The sequence below is a fragment of the Thermobia domestica genome, chromosome 10 (assembly GCF_964235325.1).
Source record: "Thermobia domestica chromosome 10, izTheDome1.hap1.1, whole genome shotgun sequence".
NCBI lineage: Eukaryota > Metazoa > Arthropoda > Insecta > Zygentoma > Lepismatidae > Thermobia > Thermobia domestica.
Genome location: NC_137463.1, coordinates 26,949,497 through 26,968,179, shown reverse-complemented (window position 1 = coordinate 26,968,179; position 18,683 = coordinate 26,949,497). Strand labels below are relative to the sequence as shown.

The following is an 18,683-nucleotide window of genomic DNA, read 5'->3' as shown; positions in this document are numbered from 1 at the left end:
GAAAAATATTGTCCATCGCTAGCCACCACTTTCGCCCATCTGTCAGGCAATGTACGGATTCCGTGGCGAAAGAAGTCCTCATCCTTGGAAGCGATCCAGTCAGAGACCCATGTTTCGATATCTTCTGAAGAAGTAAACCGCTGTCCAATCAAATCGTTGTTCATGCAATCGAACAAGTAGTAGTCCGAAGGAGCAACGTCTGGTGAATACGGCGGGTGGGGTAAAACTTCCCATCCGACATTTTCTAAATAGGTTTTGACCGGTTTTGCGACATGTGGGCGAGCGTTATCATGTTGAACAATAAATTTATCATGTCTGTTCTCCCATTCTGGTCGTGTTCTGGCCAGAGCTTGCTTCAAACGCATTAATTGTCGTCGATAACGTTCTCCATTCATAGTTTCACCCGATTGCAGCAGCTCATAGTACACCACACCTTTCATATCTCACCATATGCACAGCATAACCTTTGCACAGTGAATATCTCGTTTTGGTTGTGATGGACCTGGTTCACCTGGTTTCACCCAGGCCTTTTTTCGTTTAGGATTCTCGTAATGGATCCACTTCTCATCACCCGTAATAATTCGATGCAGAAACCCCTTTCTGCTCTGTCGTTGAAGCACGAATTCGCAAATGGTTTTTCGTCTTTCAACGTCTCTGTCTTTCAATTCATGTGGAACCCAATGTGACATCTTTTGAATCATTCCCATGGCTTTCAAGCGTTTGGAGACTGTTGTTTGATCAACGCCTAATGCTGCTGCAAGTTGTTCCTGCGTTTGACACGAATCCTGCTCGAGCAATGCTGTCAATTCTTCGTCTTGAAATTTTTTTGGCTGTCCAGCTCGCTCTTGGTCTGCCAAGCCGAAATCACCACTTCTAAACCGTGCAAACCACTTCTGACACGTTCGCTCAGCTAGAGCATGGTCACCATACACTTCCACCAAAATACGATGACTTTCAGTCGCACTTTTCTGCATGTTAAAGTAATGCAGCAGGACACTCCGCAAAAACACTTTATCAAGCACAAATTGCGCCATGTTCACTTAACTACAAACTGGTGTTGTTGACGCTTTAATCCACTGCCCTATACTACGAACGATACGCGATGACAGGGGTTTGCAACACATGTGTGGATACACGGAACTGTGGGACGCTCCGTTCGTTGCGCCATCTCTTGTCCACCCGCACGAATTAATTCCTAGACCAAATATTACATTTAAATGTTTATTGCCTTATAGCACTTTTAGATATAATAGCTGTGGCCAGGCCCCCACCCAAGAGGAGTTAACATAGTTGCCTTCCAAGAAGTTGATCCGGGTTCGATTCCCGGCCATCGCATATTTTGATGATGATAAATTGGGTGGCATAGACTTTGAATCGATACAAAACAGTATTTTAATTGTAGAAGACACTAAAGAACGTTGCAAAATTCGTAATGATATTTGCAAAGACAATGTATAATGATATCGATGTGATTTTTCCTGTTAATGGAGAAATACTGAGTGTACTGATGTCAACACAGCAAACAATTACGTGTGTGAGCATTGTAAACGAAAACAACAACTTTTCCTAATCATTTTCTTTCAATTTTCAGTATTGAAACTGGAATTCCATTGGCTTGCGTACAATTGTAAGTCAACCACCTTCAACTATTTCTTAAAAAAAAAAAAAATCTAATATATAACTGCGTGCATTTTTATTTGCTGAATTATTTATTACCTTGCAGCGTTGCCTTGCCGTTTCGTATGATTACCCCATAGGTTGGGGAATTGTGTGCAAGCGCACGTTTGCATTAGATATTGCGTTACTCACGTACACACGGTTTTAAGTTTAATGCTTTCACTTAATAGCATAAATATGAAGAAGAGCTGACAAGGGAACCTTCCGAAAATGATAGTTGCAATGAAAGATGTGACCTATACCAATTGAAAGAGCTGTAACAGAGATGAGCATTCCCAAAAAATTAGCTGCCCATAGCAATAGGTTCAAGAAATAGAAGGAGTGGAAATTCGGGAAACAGCAAGGTTGGAAAAAGGGGGAAAATTGCAAATTCCGCAAAAAAGGGGGGCAAGGTAAAATACAATGCTGACAAGTGATGTATAGAAAGAGACTTGCCACAATAGGGAACAAATGAAGGCCACCAGTGGGGTTAACAGTGTTGCCAACTGCAATGAAAAGTACATGTTTTGCAAAGAGCACTATATGAAGTGAGTGCAATATTCAGTGTCAACCTGTCATGTAGGACATAAGATATGACGTGTATAATCAGTGGTACAATCTAACAAAAGAAAATAGAAAAAACAGAAATACGAAAAATACGGAAAAGACGGAGTTGGCCATAATGCGCTACATTTGATCACGAGCTGTGCATATTAGAATGAACAAAACAAGAAAACACCAACTATGCAGGAAACCGACGTACCTGAAGACGAAAAGAAACACGAGTTCCAAAGTTGGCAACACTGATCATGAAAATCCAGACAATTCTAATATAGTTAGGCCACTCGCTTCACAAAAAGAAAATTCCGGCAACAGGCATCACTCGGAATGCATCAATGCTGGAGTGATTGAGGCAATGTCAAGTCGGGGAACATGAAATGATTGAGTTAAGTCAACAACCGATAATAAAAATAGTGAACATTATGTCATGATTGGATCGTATGTGGGAATATACAGGGTGTCCCACCAAACTTTGTGACCTGAAAGATTTGAGAAACGAACAAAAATGTGACGGATTCAGTTGTGCAGGGATGTACCAATGTCAGGGGGTGATAAAAGTCTGTAAAAAGCAAGTGCCCACAGGATCCCCATCATAGGGCCCCAGGAGCGAACTTCAAACTTTCAAATGGCAACAAGGACCGAGTGGTGCCTCTTTCGATAGATCATGGAATGTGCAACAATACCTATAGGAAACATTTGCTATAGGAAACATGAAGCATGGTTTTCAAAATGGCCGCCACAAATATATGTTGTGTCTTAACATGGCATCGAACATTGTGATCTCAAATTGCTGCGAAGCGAAAAGAGATGTTGCAAATTCAATTGCATAGGAATGTACTCATGTCGAGGGCCAAGAAAAGTTTGTAAGAAGCAAGTCCCACAGGGCCCCTATCATAAGGCTCGAGGGGTCAAACGCAACATTTCAAATGGGAACAGGGAGCGGATGATATTTCTTTGGATAGATGCAACACCGCCTATAAGAAACATTTGCTATATGAAGCACGGGTTTCCAAATGGCCGCCAAAAATGCACGTTGTTCTTCTCACCGAGCAGATATTTCTGGCGGCCATTTTGACTTTTTGTCAATTCTTCCTAATTTTAAGGCCTTCCCAAATACAACCGCAAACATGCGGAAGAGTGATTTAAGTGTGTTTTATGCTAACGTGTTTTGGCCAAGTTTGACAGAAAGAAACCTAACTGATGTTGTGCTACTTGTTGATTCTTGGACAGCGAACAAAGACACCAACTTGCTCTACGAGCATGTACCATCCGGAGTGAATTTCAAAGTTGAGCTGATCCCTCCTGGTTGTACGGGTCTGATACAACCATTTGATGTTTATTTTTTTAGACCATACAAGAACTTCGTGCGCTACGTTACAGAGCTTGTGTTATCAGATACTCACTTTAACATTTGGTCCCGCGAGAATTTTCTGAAACTTCAAGCCTTAACCCATTACCAGTTTACGGTTAAGGCGTGTTTATTCAAGCCTTTGATTATGTTTGCTTTCTACAGGTGCGGATATGTGATAGAAAGATTACCAAAGGTTCCGACACCTCTAGAGTACTGTTTCGAGACATTCACAGGCGATCAGTGTACCATGTATACCGGATTGGCAATGTTCCGCTGTGCTCACTGCAAATATATCTTGTGTTTGGACGATTGTCTCATCGAACAATTACACGTACAATGTTGACGAGCATGCACAAATGATGCGAAGACTAATGCCTGTTGCCGGAATTTTCTTTTTGTGAAGCGAGTGGCCTAACTATATTAGAATTGTCCGGATTTTCATGATCAGTGTTGCCAACTTTGGAACTCGTTTTTCTTTTCGTCTTCAGGTACGTCAGTTTCCTGCATAGTTAGTCCTTTCTTGTTTTGTTCATTCTAATATGCACAGCTCGTGATCAAATGTAGCGCATTATGGCCAACTCCGTCTTTTCCGTATTTTCGTACTTCTGTTTTTTCTATTTCTTTTGTTAGATTGTACCACTGATTATACACGTCATATCTTATGTTCTACATGACAGATTGACACTGAATATTGCACTCACTTCATATAGTGCTCTTTGCAAAACATGTACTTTTCATTGCAGTTGGCAACACTGTTAACCCCACTGGTGGCCTTCATTTGTTCCCTATTGTGGCAAGTCTCTTTCTATACATCACTTGTCAGCATTGTATTTTGCTGTGCCCCCCTTATTTTGCGGAATTTGCACTTTTCCCCCTTTGTCCAACCTTGCTGTTTCCCGAACTTCCACCCCTTATATTTCTTCAACCTATTGCCATGGGCAGCTAATTTTTTGGGAATCCTCATCTCTGTTACAGCTCTTTCAATTGGTATAGGTCACATCTTTCATTGCAACTATCATTTTCGGAAGGTTCCCTTGTGAGCTACAAATCATATTTTCTCAAATAAAAGTGTTCCAAATATAATGGAAATTTCTCAGCTGCGCACAGTTCCCCCATTTTTACTTCTAGATCCATCTTTACAAGATTTAGAGCATTATTCCATACCAACCTTCGTAAGAATTGCGGAGCGTAACACAACGCAAGATGTGAAAATAAATTATAATTGTTTTGCCAATTATCGCAAACTAAAGCACAGATTTTGCTTGGATTTGATGCAAACCGTTACAAAATGAGATTCCTAATAGCGTAAGAAGTTTGTTGTTGTTGTTGTTGTTGTTGTTGTGGTCTTTGATGTTGACTTTTTCGATTCATTGGAGGATTAGGAATCACACATTCTGGAGGTTCAAAAATTACAGTACTTTAGAAGCCTCTCGAGTTAGACAAACCAAATTACTCTATTTGTTGCAGGTCGGATACTCTTCTCTCCATGCTTAGAACGGGCACTTCTATTAATGAAAACAAACAATTAATATAAAATAAACCGGCTTCATCAAAAGTTAGAAAATGTAGTGTTCCCGTGCATCTGTTACTGCGTACATCTTATACTGATCATGGTTAAAGAGGCTATCATCACAAATCTCTCTACACTTTCTCCACTTTAAATTATGTTGATTTTCACGGTATAATGAACAATTCAAGAATTTCCTTCTCTTCTGCATTTATATCTTATTGAAAATGCTTATGCGCACGGCGATGGTGGTGTAATGGTTAGCATAGTTGCCTTCCAAGCAGTTGAGCCGGGTTCGATTCCCAGCCATCGCATATTTTGATGATGATAAATTGGGTGGCATAGAATTAGAATCGACACAAAACAGTATTTCAATTGTAGAAGACACTAAAGAAAGTTGCAAAATTTGTAATGATATTTGGAAAGACAATGTATAATGATATCGATGTGATTTCTGCTGTTAATGGAGGAATACTGAGTGTACTGATGTCAATACAGCAAACAATTACGTGTGCAAGCATTGTAAACGAAAACAACAAATTTTCCTAATCTTTTTCTTTCAATTTTCAGTATTGAAACTGGAATTCCATTGGCTTCCGTACAATTGTAAGTCAATCACCTTCAACTTTTTTTTTTTTTAAATCTAATATATAACTGCGTGCATTTTTATTTGCTGAATTATTTATTACCTTGCGGCATTGCCTTGCCGTTTCGTATGATTACCCCATAGGTTGGAGAATTGTGTGCAAGCGCACGTTTGCATTAGATATTGCATTACTCACGTACACACGGTTTGAAGTTTAATGCTTTCACTTAATAGCATAAATATGAAGAAGCGCTGGGCTACAAATCATACTTTCTCAAATAAAATAGCGTTCCAAATATGATGTAAATTTCTTAGCTGTGCACAGTTCCCCCACTTTTCCCTCTAGATCCATCTTTACCAGATTTAGAGCATTATTTCATACCAACCCTCGTAAGAATTGCGGAGCGTAACCCAACGCAAAATGTGCAAAAATCAATTATAATTGCTTTGCCAATTATCGCAAACTAAAGCACAGATTTTGCTTGCATTCGATGCAAAACTGTAACAAAATGGGATTCCTAATTGCGTAAGAAGTATGTTGTTGTTGTTGTTGTTGTTGTTGTGGTCTTTGATGTTGACTTTTTCGATTCATTGGAGGATTGGGAATCACACGTTCTGGAGGTTCAAAAATTACAGTACTTTAGGAGCCTCTCGAGTTAGACAAACCAAATTACTCTATTTGTTGCAGGTCGGATACTCTTCTCTCCATGCGAAGAACGGGCACTCCTAATAATAAAAACAATCAATTAATATAAAATAAACCGGTCTCATCAAAAGTTAGAAAATGTAGTGTTCCAGTGCCTCCGGTACTGCGTACATCTTATACTGATCATGGTTAAAGAAGCTTTCATCACAAATCTCTCAACACTTTCTCCACTTTGAATTATGTTGATTTTCAAGGTTTAATGAACAATTCAAGAATTTCCTTCTCTTCTGCATTTATATCTTATTGAAAATGTTGATGCGCACGGCGATGGTGGTGTAATGGTTAGCATAGTTGCCTTCCAAGCAGTTGATCCGGGTTCGATTCCCGGCCATCGCATATTTGGATGATGATAAATCGGGTGGCATAGAATTGGAATCGATACAAAACAGTATTTTAATTGTAAAAAACACTAAAGAACGTTGCAAAATTTGTAATGGTATTTGGAAAGACAATATATAATGATATCGATGTGATATTTCCTGTTGTTGGAGAAATACTGTGTGTACTGATGTCAATACAGCAAACAATTACGTGTGTGAGCATTGTAAACGAAAACAACAGCTTTTCCTAATCTTTTTTTTTTCAAATTTTCCGTATTGAAACTGGAATTCCATTGGCTTCCCTACAATTGTAAGACAACCACGTTTTTTTAAAAAAAAACAAATCTAATATATAACTGCGTGCATTTTTATTTGCTGAATTATTTATTACCTTGCGGCATTGCCTTGCCGTTTCGTATGATTACCCCATAGGTTGGGGAATTGTGTGCAGCGCACGTTTGCATTAGATATTGCGTTACTCACGTACACACGGTTTGAAGTTTAATGCTTTCACTTAATAGTATAAATATGAAGAAGCGCTGAGCTACAAATCATATTTTCTCAAATAAAATAGTGTTCCAAATATGATGTAAATTTCTTAGCTGTTCACAGTTCCCCCACTTTTCCCTCCAGATCCATCTTTACCAGATTTAGAGCATTATTCCATACCAACCCTCGTAAGAATTGCGGAGCGTAAACAACGCAAGATGTGCCAAAATCAATTATAATTGCTTTGCCAATTATCGCAAACTAAAGCCAGATTTTGCTTGCGTTTGACGCATACCGTTACAAAATGGTCTCCCTAATTGTGTTAGAACTTTTTTTTTGTTGTTGTTTTTGATGATGTTCCTTTTCTCGGTTCATTGTGGGACTGGGAATCACACATTCTGGAGGTTCAAAAATTACAGTACTTTAGAAGACTCTCGAGTTAGACAAACCAAATTACTCTATTTTTTGCAGGTCGGATACTCTTCTCTGCATGCGAAGAACGGGCACTTCTATTAATGAAAACAACCAATTAATATAAAATAAACCGGCTTCATCAAAAGTTAGAAAATGTAGTGTTCCCGTGCCTCTGTTACTGCGTACATCTTATACTGATCATGGTTAAAGAGGCTATCATCACAAATCTCTCTACACTTTCTCCACTTTGAATTATGTTGATTTTCAAGGTTTAATGAACAATTAAAGAATTTCCTTCTCTTCTGCATTTATATCTTATTGAAAATACTGATGCGCACGGCGATGGTGGTGTAATGGTTAGCATAGTTGCCTTCCAAGCAGTTGATCCGGGTTCGATTCCCGGCCATCGCATATTTTGATGATGATAAATTGGGTGGCATAGAATTAGAATCGATACAAAACAGTATTTTAATTGTACAAGACACTAAAGAAAGTTGCTAAATTTGTAATGACATTTGGAAAGACAATGTATAATGATATCGATGTGATTTCTGCTGTTAATGGAGGAATACTGTGTGTACTGATGTCAATGCAGCAAACAATTACGTGTGCAAGCATTGTAAACGAAAACAACAGCTTTTCCTAATCATTTTCTTTCAATTTTCAGTATTGAAACTGGAATTCCATTGACTTCCGTACAATTGTAAGTCAACCACTTCAACTTTTTTTAAAAAAAAAAAAAAAAATCTAATATATAACTGCGTGCATTTTTATTTGCTGAATTATTTATTACTTTTCGGCATTGCCTTGCCGTTTCGTATGATTACCCCATAGGTTGGGGAATTGTGTGCAAGCGCACGTTTGCATTAGATATTGCATTACTCACGTACACACGGTTTTAAGTTTAATGCTTTCACTTAATAGTATAAATATGAAGAAGCGCTGGGCTACAAATCATACTTTCTCAAATAAAATAGCGTTCCAAATATGATGTAAATTTCTTAGCTGCGCACAGTTCCCCCACTTTTCCCTCTAGATCCATCTTTACCAGATTTAGAGCATTATTTCATACCAACCCTCGTAAGAATTGCGGAGCGTAACCCAACGCAAAATGTGCAAAAATCAATTATAATTGCTTTGCCAATTATCGCAAACTAAAGCACAGATTTTGCTTGCATTCGATGCAAAACTCTAACAAAATGGGATTCCTAATTGCGTAAGAAGTTTGTTGTTGTTGTTGTTGTTGTGGTGGTCTTTGATGTTGACTTTTTTGATTCATTGGAGGATTGGGAATCACACGTTCTGGAGGTTCAAAAATTACAGTTTTTTAGGAGCCTCTCGAGTTAGACAAACCAAATTACTCTATTTGTTGCAGGTCGGATACTCTTCTCTCCATGCAAAGAACGGGCGCTTCTAATAATGAAAACAACCAATTAATATAAAATAAACCGGCTTCATCAAAAGTTAGAAAATGTAGTGTTCCAGTGCCTCCGGTACTGCGTACATCTTATACTGATCATGGTTAAAGAAGCTATCATTACAAATCTCTCTACACTTTCTCCACTTTAAATTATGTTGATTTTCAAGGTTTAATGAACAATTCAAGAATTTCCTTCTCTTCTGCATTTATATCTTATTGAAAATGTTGATGCGCACGGCAATGGTGGTGTAATGGTTAGCATAGTTGCCTTCCAAGAAGTTGATCCGGGTTCGATTCCCGGCCATCGCATATTTTGATGATGATAAATTGGGTGGCATAGAATTAGAATCGATACAAAACAGTATTTTAATTGTAAAAGACACTAAAGAACGTTGCAAAATTTGTAATGGTATTTGGAAAGACAATATATAATGATATCGATGTGATATTTCCTGTTGTTGGAGAAATACTGAGTGTACTGATGTCAATACAGCAAACAATTACGTGTGTGAGCATTGTAAACGAAAACAACAGCTTTTCCTAATCTTTTTTTTTTTTCAAATTTTCAGTATTGAAACTGGAATTCCATTGGCTTCCCTACAATTGTAAGACAACCACGTTTTTTTAAAAAAAAATCTAATATAAAACTGCGTGCATTTTTATTTGCTGAATTATTTATTACCTTGCAGCATTGCCTTGCCGTTTCGTATGATTACCCCATAGGTTGGGGAATTGTGTGCAGCGCACGTTTGCATTAGATATTGCGTTACTCACGTACACACGGTTTGAAGTTTAATGCTTTCACTTAATAGTATAAATATGAAGAAGCGCTGAGCTACAAATCATATTTTCTCAAATAAAATAGTGTTCCAAATATGATGTAAATTTCTTAGCTGTTCACAGTTCCCCCACTTTTCCCTCCAGATCCATCTTTACCAGATTTAGAGCATTATTCCATACCAACCCTCGTAAGAATTGCGGAGCGTAAACAACGCAAGATGTGCCAAAATCAATTATAATTGCTTTGCCAATTATCGCAAACTGAAGCCAGATTTTGCTTGCGTTTGACGCATACCGTTACAAAATGGTGTCCCTAATTGTGTAAGAACTTTTTTTTTGTTGTTGTTTGTGATGATGTTGCTTTTCTCGATTCATTGTAGGATTGGGAATCACACATTCTGGAGGTTCAAAAATTACAGTACTTTAGAAGCCTCTCGAGTTAGACAAACCAAATTACTCTATTTTTTGCAGGTCGGATACTCTTCTCTGCATGCGAAGAACGGGCACTTCTATTAATGAAAACAGCCAATTAATATAAAATAAATCGGCTTCTTCAAAAAATAGAGAATGCAGTGTTCCCGTGCCTCTGTTACTGCGTACATCTTATACTGATCATGGTTAAAGAGGCTATCATCGCCAATCTCTCTACACATTCTCCACTTTAAATTATGCTGATTTTCACGGTATAATGAACAATTCAAGAATTTCCTTCTCTTCTGCATTTATATCTTATTGAAAATGTTGATTCACACGACGATGGTGGTGTAATGGTTAGCATAGTTGCCTTCCAAGCAGTTGATCCGGGTTCGATTCCCGGACATCGCATATTTTGATGATGATAAATTGGTTGGCATAGAATTAGAATTGATACAAAACAGTATTTTAATTGTAGAAGACACTAAAGAAAGTTGCAAAATTTGTAATGATATTTGGGAAGACAACGTATAATGATATCGATGTGATTTCTGCTTTTAATGGAGGAATACTGTGTGTACTGATGTCAATACAGCAAACAATTACGTGTGTAAGCATTGTAAACGAAAACAACAACTTTTCCTAATCATTTTCTTTCAGTTTTCAGTATTGAAACTGGAATTCTATTGGCTTCCATACAATTGGAAGTCTACCACCTTCAACTTTTTTTAAAAAGAAAAATCTAATATATAACTGCGTGCATTTTTATTTGCTGAATTATTTATTACTTTTCGGCATTGCCTTGCCGTTTCGTATGATTACCCCATAGGTTGGGGAATTGTGTGCAGTCGCACGTTTGCATTAGATATTACATTACTCACGTACACACGGTTTTAAATTTAATTCTTTCACTTAATAGTATAAATATGAAGAAGCGCTGGGCTACATATCATATTTTCTCAAATAAAATAGTGTTCCAAATATGATGTAAATTTCTTAGCTGCGCACAGTTTCCCCACTTTTCCCTCTAGATCCATCTTTACTAGATTTAGAGCATTATTCCATACCAACCCTCGTAAGAATTGCGGAGCGTAACACAACGCAAGATGTGCCAAAATCAATTATAATTGCTTTGCCAATTATCGCAAACTAAAGCCGGATCTTGCTTGCGTTTGACGCATACCGTTACAAAGTGGTGTCCCTAATTGTGTAAGAACTTTTTTGTTGTTGTTTGTGATGATGTTGCTTTTCTCGATTCATTGGAGGATTGGGAATCACACATTCTTGAGGTTCAAGAATTACAGTACTTTAGAAGCCTCTCGAGTTAGACAAACCAAATTACTCTATTTGTTGCATGTCGGATACTCTTCTCTGCATGCGAAGAACGGGCACCTCTATTAATGAAAACAACCAATTAATATAAAATAAACCGGCTTCATCAAAAGTTAGAAAATGTAGTGTTCCCGTGCCTCTGGTACTGCGTACATCTTATACTGATCATGGTTAAAGAAGCTATTATCACAAATCTCTCTGCATTTTCTCCACTTTAAATTATGTTGATTTTCAAGGTTTAATGAAGAATTCAAGAATTTCGTTCTCTTCTGCATTTATATCTTATTGAAAATGTTGATGCGCACGGCGATGGTGATGCAATGGACATACTGTGTTTGCTTTTTGAAGTGAGTAGACGTGTCTTCGCTCTGTGCAACAAGCTCTGACGTGTTTGCCTTCAGCGTTGCTTTCCTTAGCAATCAAGTTTGCTGTCTTTTTTCTTTTCTTGTTGTGTTTGTCTTCGTGACTGATTTAGTTGAATACATCATGTCGTTAAAAAGAGTAAATACCTTAAAATATGATTTTGGTGGTGTTTCGGAGCGGCCAAGTAACTTAACCTTGCAACAGTGGCTCAGTGATAATTTCCGATTTTCTGTTGATGATGTATTAAGCATAGAAATGGACGTTTATAGTAAATTTTTGTTTGTGAAACTTCGTACGGAAGATTTATGTGAAAATGTTTTGCGTACTTCTGATGGAACTGTGTATTATACTGATACCAATGGTAAACACACAATCGCAGTTTCGTGTGCTGATGTTCAAATTGTGACTATTAAGTTGTTATGTACTCCAATGGAACTTGGAGATTCAGACATTCGAAAAGTACTTAGTGACTATGGTGTCATATCTAACATCTCTGATGAAATGTATTCTGTCGAACATGTGTACCCAATACGAACGGGACGTAAGCTAATACGTATGGAAGTTAAAAAACCTATTCCATCTTTTGTAGTTATTCAAGGGCAAAAGTTTTGTGTAACCTACCCTAATCAGATACGGACCTGTCTCAGGTGTAATGGTGCACATATGTATTCCAATTGTCCTCTTCGCGTACCCAGTGATCCTAACAGTTATGCTGGAAAAGTCGCTCCTACAATTAAAAATAGTGATCCTCCAGCTACTCTTATGCCTAAATTTGATAGCATTCCAGTTCCATCTCGGAACAGGAAGAAGGCATCAAATATAGTTTCTTGCCCACCTGACCCCAGTATGCCTACCTTTGACGAAAATAATTTTCCAGTACTATCAAGTTCCGTGTGTGAGACAAGCAATATGAATCCTCTTTCGTCAGGAGTTCAAATAAATACATCTAATGGTATTCTTACTGAGGAGCCAGTTAACTGTGATCATGATCCGCAGCTACCGTTATCTCCAGCACAAGAGGTACACATTTCAACGGAAGTCCCTCCATCTCATTCTGCACATGACATGACGATTATACCTAGTGAGCAAGAAGTTTCTTCTGATAAGTTGTATTCTACAGAAAGTGATGGTAAGGTTTGCAGTTTCCCTGGTTCCCAAGAGCGGAATGACTTCCCTGATAACAATGCAACTGATCACACCATGTCTACTCAGTCTAGTGACATACAGGTTGATTCTCCTATCACAGACTTAAGTGCAATTACCGAAGAAACCCGTACTCGTCGCAAACGTACAAAAAGGAACGAATTGAGTCAAAAGTTGTTCAAAAAGTCTGAAACTGACGCAAATATTTCTAGCATGTCTAAAGGAGGTGCTGCTATGCTGTAATTCTTTCTCTTGTAAGTTGTATTTTTATTGGGTTAAGTTTACACTGGGTTCAGCTATGTTAGTTTCTTTTTTATTAATTAGGTCAAGTTTACTCTATGCTATTTATATCTTCTAAATTTTGTTTAATTACTTCCTATGTTAGTTGCTATGCTATTTTTGCTATTTTATTTCAAGAACTTTATTTTTTATTGGTCTTTGTGTGCATTTGCCAATGTGATGTTGCTTAAAATAGCTACAATTAATATTAACAATTTACAAAGCCCCGTCAAGAAATTTGCACTCTGTGATTTTCTACGAAGTGAAGGAATTGATGTTGCTCTTTTCCAAGAAGTTGGTGTACCGGACCTGAATCTAAGTCCATCATACATAGTCGAAAATAATTTTAACAATAGTGGTACAGGTACAGCAATTGCTTTCAGATCTTCCACTCGTTTCTCTTCTCCTGTGTGTCACCCGTCTGGTCGCATACTAAGTGGTAAACTAGGAGATATCAATGTTGTCAACCTTTATGCTCCGAGTGGCTCACATGCTCGAACCGATCGAAATTCCTTCTTTTCCCAGGATGTAGCTCTTACACTAGGACCTAATGTTGATAGATTAATTGTGGCAGGGGATTATAATTGCGTTTTACGGCCTGAAGATCAAACCCCAGGCTTTAATTTCAGTCATGCCCTCCAGAAATTAGTGACTGGACTTCATTTACAAGATACATGGATATGTCTGAGGCCACAGGCTCGTGATTATACGTACCTATCCTATCAAAGTGCATCACGCCTTGACCGTATATATGTCTCCCCACCAATGGTGCCGTGTATCCAACAAGTGGAAATTGTGCATACTTCCTTTTCTGATCACTCTGCTTATGTTGTAACTTTTTCTTTAAATAATCTAACTGTTGAACGAGGTAGAGGTTACTGGCAATTAAATATATCGTTACTGGAAGACGAACACTTTTGTGCTGAATTTCAATCAAAATGGCAATACTGGCTTAGGCAGAGGAAATATTTTCCCACTGTTACAGAGTGGTGGCATACTTACTTCAAACCACGATTTGCGAGTTTCTGCCGTTGGTACTCCTCCGAAAAGTCTCGCGACCTTCACAAATTGCTTTACTTTTATAACAGATGCTTACGAGAAGCTCGATGTGCTGCTGTTTCTGATTTGTCCATGTTACCTCAGGTTAAACGTTATCAAGCATTGCTTTTAAATTTGAATCGCCAACGTGTAGGTGGACTCAAGATTAGAAGCAAGGTTCCCCTAGTAGATGCTGAAGAAGAACCATCATTATATCATGTACTTCGTGAAATGAAACGAGGCCAAGGCAAATGGATCCATCACATTCGTGATGAGGAAGGGCAACTTCATGAAGATCTTGCCCCCATTAAAAGTGCATTTTTGTTGTATTACAAGAACCTTTATGGTCTTTCTGAAGTTAATACAATGCCTGAGGAATCTTTCACACCACCGTCTTGTGTTCTTGATGATACAGCACGTCAATTTCTAGTGTGCCCATTTACTATTGAAGATGTACAACGAGCAGTCATGGCAGCTCCTAAAGGAAAATCTCCAGGACTAGATGGAATACCTGCAGAATGGTATATTAAATTTTTCCCCTCGTTGGTGAGTTACTAACTTCTCTAGTTAACGAATATTTCAGCGACAATCCACAGAAACTGTATCGTACTCCTGGCGTTACAGTGTTTATACCCAAACAAGCACATCCTACAAATGTTACTCACTATCGACCCATAACTCTTCTCAATTGCGATTACAAATTACTTGCTCGTTGTTTGAACAATAGACTCCTTCCATTTATTGAAATTCTTGCTGGACCATTTCAGTATGCCCGAGGAGGTGATAAGAAAATTTACCACGTGCTACAAACTCTGCGTGATGCTATTGCGAATTACCAGTCTCACAATACTAGTCATGCCTTGCTTGCCTTAGATTTCAACCAGGCATTTGATCGTGTAAATCACAATTATTTGTGGTCTTTGTTGCAACATATGGGAGTAGACGACTTATTTATCCGTTGGATTCGAGTTTTGTATGATGCTGCACAGTCAAAACTAAAAGTCAACGGGTTTCTGACCACTCCTATTGCCATAAAACGTAGTGTCAGGCAAGGCTGTCCATTAAGTATGAGTCTATTCATAATTTCTATATGTCCTTTACTATACAGCATCAATCAACGTATCCAGGGTCTTCATATCTGCACTGTTTCTGTCAAAGTGTGTAGTTTTGCTGATGACGTAACTGTATTTCTTCGGGACCCACAGGATTTAGAACTAGTTGAAGATTGTGTTCAACAGTACTGTGATCATTCAGGCGCACTTTTAATCGAGCGAAAACTAAACTCATGCCCTTAGGGAATGGTTCTACAAATTCATATGACCATTTCCCGACAGTGGTGCCAGTTCTCAAAGTATTGGGCATTTATTTTTCCTGCAACTTTCATGAGAGCATTTCTAAAAATTTTGAAGATGTTTTCTTGAGGGTCAGATCTGTTTTACATCAGCACCAATATCGTCCACTTTCGTTGATATCTCGTGTGTATTTTGTGAACACTTATGCCTTTTCTAAGCTGTGGTACATATGTCAAATTTTGCCTATGCCTAAACTTTATATTCACAAATTTACAAGCATCGGTAACTGGTTTTTGTGGGCAGGTATGATTTTTCGAGTGCGCTATCCAGCTACCTGTTTGCCCTATCATGAAGGAGGACTGAACTTGATACATGTTGAAAGTAAAATAAAAGCTTTATTCTACTACAGAGGATTCCATAATATACAAGGTATTGGAGACCAACTCAGCAGTACATTACTTTCCTCTCTAGTTGATACCAATGATGGAACATTACCTGTGTGTTTGCCTCTCATTCCTCCCGACTTTTGGTATTTTACGGACGTTATATGTACTTACTTTTACTTGTCTGCCAGTGGCACCCAACATCTTCCTAAAAGTATCAAACAACTGTATACGTTGATATTACAACAACAGAACAGTCACTGTCATCGCATAACTTTCAACTTACCTAATACGAATTGGACACAGATATGGAGGAACATTTCCTTGAATTTTCTATCAACCTCAGCTCGTTCGTTATGGTACAGGGTTGTTAACAACATCATAGACACTAGGGAAAACGACATCATCTCCAGATTACAGACGACAATCGATGTGATATCTGCGGAAAAGTGGATACGTTGGAACATCGTCTCACGCTTTGCAACAGATCAACACCAGTTTGAAAATCTATTGTGAAATGATTCAATACCTGTGTAAAACCAGCTCTGACTGTATTACTGTTGAAATGCTTATGTTACCTGCTTTTAAACACTTTCCTCAACAGAAACATCATTCTGTCGTTTGGCTTAGTGCAAACACCATTGAATATATTCCGTCTCCTCGTTCTCCTCAAGCACATCACACGTACAAGGACTTCCTGTGTCTAAAATATGGTAAATTTCCCCCACCAAGGAAGAAAACACTATTTGCCAATTACCTTCATTATCTCTTCTATAGTCACTCTGTGTAATTATAATGTAACGGTTTTCCTTATACACATTTTTGTGTGCAAGTAATTACAATTGTAAATTATGTAACTTTCTCACTGTAACTCGAAAATAATGTAAATAGAAAGTAATTTTAAAAAAATGGATAGCATAGTTGCCTTCCAAGCAGTTGATCCGGGTTCTATTCCCGGCCATCGCATATTTTCATGATGATACATTGGGTGGCATAGAATTTGAATCGATAAAAAACAGTATTTTAATTGTAAAAGACACTAAAGAACGGTTCAAAATTTGTAATGGTATTTGGAAAGACAATATATAATGATATCGATGTGATTTTTCCTGTTGATGGAGAAATACTGAGTGTACTGATGTCAATACAGCAAACAATTACGTGTGTGAGCACTGTAAGCGAAAACAACAGCTTTTCCTAATCATTTTTTTCAAATTTTCAGTATTGAAACTGGAATTCCATTGGCTTCCGTACAATTGTAAGTCAACCACGTTTTTTTTTAAAAAAAAATCTAATATATAACTGCGTGCATTTTTATTTGCTGAATTATTTATTACCTTGCGGCATTGCCTTGCCGTTTCGTATGATTACCCCATAGGTTGGGGAATTGTGTGCAAGCGCACGTTTGCATTAGATATTGCATTACTCACGTACACACGGTTTTAAATTTAATGCTTTCACTTAATAGCATAAATATGAAGAAGTGTTGAGTTACAATTCATATTTTCTCAAATAAAAGTGTTCCAAATATAATGGAAATTTCTTAGCTGCGCACAGTTCCCCCATTTTTACTTCTAGATCTATCTTTACCAGATTTAGAGCATTATTCCATACCAACCCTCGTAAGAATTGCGGAGCGTAACGCAACGCAAGATGAGCAAAAATCAATTATAATTGCTTTGCCAATTATCACAAAGTAAAGCAAAGTTTTTGCTTGCATTCGATGCAAAACTGTAAAAAAATGGGATTCCTAATTGCGTAAGAAGTTTGGTGTTGTTGTGGTCTTTGATGTTGACTTTTTCGATTCATTGGAGGATTGGGAATCACACATTCTGGAAGTTCAAAAATTACAGTACTTTAGAAGCCTCTCGAGTTAGACAAACCAAATTACTCTATTTTGTGCAGGTCGGATACTCTTCTCTGCATGCGAAGAACGGGCACTTCTATTAATGAAAACAACCAATTAATATAAAATAAATCGGCTTCTTCAAAAAATAGAGAATGCAGTGTTCCCGTGCCTCTGTCACTGCGCACATGTTATACTGATCATGGTTAAAGAGGCTATCATCACAAATTTCTCTACACATTCTCCACTTTAAATTATTCTGATTTTCAAGGTTTAATGAACAATTGAAAAATTTCCTTCTCTTCTGTATTTATATCTTATTGAAAATGTTGATGCGCATGGCGATGGTGGTGTAATGGTTAGCATAGTTGCCTTCCAAGAAGTTGATCCGGGTTCGATTCCCGGCCATCGCATATTTTGATGATGTTAAATTGGGTGGCATAGAATTAGAATCGATAAAAAACAGTGTTTTAATTGTAAAACACACTAAAGAACGTTGCAAAATTTATAATGGTATTTGGAAAGACAATGTATAATGATATCGATGTGATTTTTGCTGTTAATGGAGAAATACTAAGTGTGCTGATGTCAATACAGCAAACAATTACGTGTCTGAGCATTGTAAACGAAAACAACAGCTTTTCCTAATTATTTTCTTTCAATTTTCAGTATTGAAACTGGAATTCCATTGGCTTCCGTACATTTGTAAGTCAACCACGTTTTTTTTTAATCTAATATATAACTGCGTGCATTTTTATTTGCTGAATTTTTTATTACTTTGCGGCATTGCCTTGCCGTTTCGT

The 18,683-nt window shown here is 37.7% G+C and overlaps 5 non-coding genes across 5 annotated transcripts; all 5 read left to right on the top strand.

Moving 5' to 3' along the window:
* Window positions 1-5,317: 5,317 nt before the first annotated feature.
* Window positions 5,318-5,389, top strand: TRNAG-UCC (transfer RNA glycine (anticodon UCC)). The gene has a single exon. It is a non-coding gene; the product is annotated as a tRNA-Gly (tRNA).
* A 1,242-nt stretch (window positions 5,390-6,631) lies between these two features.
* On the top strand, window positions 6,632-6,703 carry TRNAG-UCC (transfer RNA glycine (anticodon UCC)). The gene has a single exon. It is a non-coding gene; the product is annotated as a tRNA-Gly (tRNA).
* Window positions 6,704-7,929: 1,226 nt separating this feature from the next.
* Window positions 7,930-8,001, top strand: TRNAG-UCC (transfer RNA glycine (anticodon UCC)). Its single transcript has one exon. It is a non-coding gene; the product is annotated as a tRNA-Gly (tRNA).
* A 2,542-nt stretch (window positions 8,002-10,543) lies between these two features.
* Window positions 10,544-10,615, top strand: TRNAG-UCC (transfer RNA glycine (anticodon UCC)). Its single transcript has one exon. It is a non-coding gene; the product is annotated as a tRNA-Gly (tRNA).
* Window positions 10,616-18,221: 7,606 nt separating this feature from the next.
* Window positions 18,222-18,293, top strand: TRNAG-UCC (transfer RNA glycine (anticodon UCC)). The gene has a single exon. It is a non-coding gene; the product is annotated as a tRNA-Gly (tRNA).
* Window positions 18,294-18,683: the final 390 nt, after the last annotated feature.